The 4,774-nt window shown below is 33.6% G+C and overlaps 1 long non-coding RNA gene across 1 annotated transcript; it reads right to left on the bottom strand.

Moving 5' to 3' along the window:
- Nucleotides 1-1,485: 1,485 nt before the first annotated feature.
- LOC112034115 (uncharacterized) lies at nucleotides 1,486-3,925 on the bottom strand. The gene is made up of 5 exons (XR_002885329.2): nucleotides 3,593-3,925; nucleotides 3,437-3,498; nucleotides 2,991-3,036; nucleotides 2,649-2,845; nucleotides 1,486-1,815 (listed from the first exon to the last, which is right to left on the bottom strand). It is a non-coding gene; the product is annotated as an uncharacterized LOC112034115 (long non-coding RNA).
- Between the last annotated feature and the right edge of the window lie 849 nt (nucleotides 3,926-4,774).

Here is a 4,774-nt window from a genome sequence, read left to right on the forward strand (position 1 = left end):
AGAATAACTAATAGGTATATTCGGATTAGATGTTTCTGCGTATGGGAAATAGTTCAGCCTATAATATGACTCTAGGAAAAAGAGAAGGTTATGGAGGATTATAGTGTGTTTTTTTTTAAGGAAGTAGTTTATGATAATGAATTTTCACGCTTATTGATTAAAGTAATTTTCTGTTTAGAGCTTGTGGAAGACTAAAGTGCTCGGCTGTGTTTGGAAATATTAGCAAGAGAGGTAAGTAATTATGCATAATATGCACAAGTTTTGTCCATTAGGTTCTTAGAAGTTAAAAGTTTTCAAAAGTTTTGTATTTCAAACCTATATTTTCTAGAGTTTGTCAAAAGTATTTTTGCATCATTGAAAGAGAAATTTCGACTATTAAGTAATGTTTTAAAGAGATAATTCGAATTTTAAATAACGTTTTGAATGTCCAAATCTCATTTAAAAGAGGATTTCTAAACTAAACGATTTTCAGAAAAGAATTGAGTTTTAAGTAAGTTTTCTAAAAAGGTTATTTCCCTTTAAGTTTGTTTAAAATTAAGTGATTTCAAAGTCATATTCTTATTTTCCAAAGGGTATTTAAGACGTTTCCTTTAGCAAATTGGGTTTCTAAATTTACTCAATAATTGTAAAAATATTTATAGAAACTCTTCAATTCTTATTCATTCCCTAAGAGAGTCAAGCATCCTTTGATTTATGTTCAATTCGATATTGTGATATTCGTTGTGCCTGTATATTGGGAATAATTGTTAATATTAAGAAAATTATTCTACTTTGTATATATTTCGTTTTGTGATATGTGACTCAAAATGAATGTTTTTAGAATTGATCAGATATATCAGATTTATGTGTAAATCCGCTCACAGGATTGTATGTGAGAATATGTGTTGATCCCTCACCAACAGGGGTTAGATGTTGGTATCCGCTCACAGGATTGTATGTGAGAATATGTGATGTGTATATGTGACACTGTGCTCTGATCAATTTTATGTATGTGATTTCTAATGATTTTAAGATGTGATTACATATGTATTAAGTGATTCATTATATGTTTTGGAATAATTATTTTTGATATCATTAAATGAGTTTGTGAAAAATCAAAATACTCGTGCGTTGCTTGACTCTGTTCTGTTGTGTAGATGTGATTACATATGTATTAAGTGATTCATTATATGTTTTGGAATAATTATTTTTGATATCATTAAATGAGTTTGTGAAAAATCAAAATACTCGTGCGTTGCTTGACTCTGTTCTGTTGTGTGTTCTGTATAATTACTTACTAGATGTGGCTCACCCCATCAATTACTATTTTTCAGATTGAAGTGTAGTTGGGAATATAGGACCTTCTGATCGCTTTGTAAGGTGCAAGGTTGAGCGTGGAAGTTGTAGGCGATTTCTATATTACTTGAAGACTTATAGAATTTTAGTTATCCTTATTTTCGTAATTCATGATTCATATTTTGGAGATTATTTCTAATTTGTGGAGCACAGATTTTTGTAAGAGGTTATTTATTAAGAGCATTGTTTCTTTGGAGTTTTAAATTATTTTGGATTAATTATACTTATTGAGTTATGTAAGATTAGCAAGTTAGTCATGTATCTAAATTCATGTTCCATGGATTTGGGTCGTGACAATTATACACTCCAATTATTTATCTATACTTATTATGTGACTAGGTGAGTATTTTAGATATAGAAATGTATAACAGTATCAATCAAGATGTCTCATATTTGGTCTTTCCAAATCAGGTCTTGCTTCAACACTGGCAAAATTAAGGTAGCATTCATTATTTTAGCCACTGCAACTGCATTGCATATCTGCACACAAGAAAGATTCACCATAAGTAAATTGTTAGAAAGCTATCAGTCATTTAAATACAAATATACGGCAAAGCTTTACAGAAATTAATGAAAACTGAACTGATACAAATTTTAAATTTACATGTGAAACATAATATCAAACTACACCGTGACTCACAAGCAACCAGCAGAAAAGTTTAACCCTGCATCCATAACTACACTTAGGTTTAATAACTGTAATCCACTGTGCATGACCTTATTTAGAAAAAGATCATAGTGGTCATTAATTATAGATTAGCACAACACACAAAACCTGTATATGCTTTAAAGAAGTCAATATTGCTCAATGGGCTCAATGGGCCACACTAAAGAAAACCAAAGATTTTAAGAATGTCCTGATTAATTTCCAAAGATATCATGTCACCATAGTAATAGCATGAAACTTCTATTTTCAAGCGAAAAAGTGTGAAAGTTCTATCATGTAAATGACAGTGGCGAAGTTTTTTTAAATTCCATTGAGGCAAGTCACAAGTATCAAATATTTAGAATCTGTTAAATGCAACAAAGTTTAATCACTATGAAGACAACGCTTTCCCTTTCCTTCTCATCATGTTGGTTTTATTTATTTATTTATTTGGGAAAAACTAACATTATGATTTTCCTTTATATATAACCATTGAACCTCTACAACCTATTTTTGTATGTGATTCTTTAAAAGTTTATTGGAGTACAAACCCACCAACCAACCAATAAAAAAAAGCACCAAACATCAAATAATTCACAATACAATAATTCAACATTGAAGTGTAGAGTAACACTATGAACTACGAAGTATCAGATTAAGAACTCACCCCAATGAATCAATGAATCAGTCACCTTCGATTTGCTACCAATTCAATCCAAAAGCCTTAAGCTTTTGTAGTCCAAAAGAGATAACCGGCTTATGTAAGTATTAAGTATGTTGCAGGCGGTATAGTGATCAAATATGTCCCGTACAGAGTGAAACTATCTGAATTTGCCAGTAACTAGTTGTATCTATATTGCTACTCTGCACATATATAGTCATTATCAACAGAACTCTATCATGAACTCCACATTAAGTAGTTTCTAATTCAAATGCTATAGCAACCATATATCATTCCAATTTGTCTAGTGATAACAGTAAATCACAAACCAATTACAAAATCACTCACCCTCAAATTTGTCATTCTGCGCAGCAACCATTGGAGACCCCTCAAGCTGTACCAACAAACAATTATCAGAATAAAGGCCAAAATGGTACCGCCAGATTCAAACCAAAAGAAATACACACACACACATACACAAAGTAGATAGCAAAATTAGAAACCTTGCAAGACAAGAGCCTAATGCAACACCCATTAGGCTGCTCTTCCAGTCTAACAAGCAAAACAGGGCAAACCTCAAAAGCAAAGAACTTAATCCTATAAATGTAACACCTAAACGTGTTCTCATATAGAAGAAGATTTGGAGGCAGAGATGAGAGATGGCTACCAATGAGACATTCCTTGCCTTCAAATAATGGCACTCATTCATCAACAAAAATAAAAGAAGTAGATAGATAAAATAAAACCAATGGCACTCATTAATCAACAATAAATAAATAAATAAATAAACTTACCATAAAAGATCAAACCTATTGGGCTGAACCCATTTGATAGTTTCACCATTTAGAATCGGAACCTAATCAAATTCATTTACCGCACACATAAAAGATGTCAAAGGATGTTTTTGTTTTTGTTAGTGTTAAAAACCTTAACAATTTGTAAAAATGTACCTAAGAAAGGTGGGTTTGATGGAAGATGAAGCTGGATTGAAATCCAATCCTGATGAGGCTACCTAACCCGTCGGCGGGAGAGAATGGCAATGGTGATGGCAAGGCAGAAGACTGGGCTTGGGCCTGGGCCAAGGCCAGACCTGAAGAGAGTGGCGATGGCAAGGATGCGAGGCGGCGGCGGCGGAGATGGAGTTGAAGCTTGGTTATGGCGAGGAAGCTTGGTTTTGTGAGAGTGAGATTTGGGGCTAACGGCGCTGAAGCTTGATTTTGTGAGAGTTGAAGCTTGGTTTGTGAGAGTGAGATTTATGAGTGAAGAGATTTTGACAGAGTGAGATTTTGGGGCTAACGGTGCTAAAGTGAAAACTTAAGTGGGAAGGCAAAAAAAAAAAAAAAAAAAAAAAAAAAAGCTAAAGTGAAAACTTAAGTGGGAAGGCAAAAAAAAAAAAAAAAAAAAAAAAAAACAGAGGGAAATTTTGGGGGAAGAGGGAAATTTAAAGGTCTATTGCAGCGGTCCAACCTGCCGCTATAACTAAGAAAAAGCGCCGCAAAATAGGTACTTATTACGGTGGTCATCTCAATGCCGCTACAACTTACATATTGCGGCAGTGTACGAAACCGCTGATAGAAATTTAGACCCCTTAAAACAACAATTGTATTAACCTAGTTGATTAGCCAAATGATTAACTTAGTCAAATTATGCAAATCTAGGTTATCACAATCAAACAATTATATCAAAAGTATAAACAGTAGAATAATAAATAACACAATGATATGATCATCCAGGAAACCACACGGTAAAATCCTGAGGAGGATTTGACCTAGCTATCCTCAAGATAAACCTGAATCCACTATGCGAAAGAATCGAAGTTCATACAAAAGGACTTATAAGCTCCCCGCTTGACTTCCTAATGCTACCCACCAGTAGAACTTACTGACACGACCACGTGCAAGCTCTGAATACACGAACTCCTTCTTTCTTGGATTCTCCAATCAAGATACAAGCACCGCCGCTTGTTTTTCTTTAAGCTCCAATAGCAGCAACCTTGTTGATCATCAAGATGTAGATAATATCTCTACCTTGAAAACCCTAAGTTTTGTGTAAAGGAAAACTCCTCAAAGATCTCACAAGAGATTTCCACAAAACAGTAATATGAGCAACAACCTTAGAGAGGTTTGGGTACA

Source organism: Quercus suber, unplaced genomic scaffold, assembly GCF_002906115.3.
Source record: "Quercus suber isolate HL8 unplaced genomic scaffold, Cork oak 2.0 scaffold_101, whole genome shotgun sequence".
Lineage (NCBI taxonomy): Eukaryota > Viridiplantae > Streptophyta > Magnoliopsida > Fagales > Fagaceae > Quercus > Quercus suber.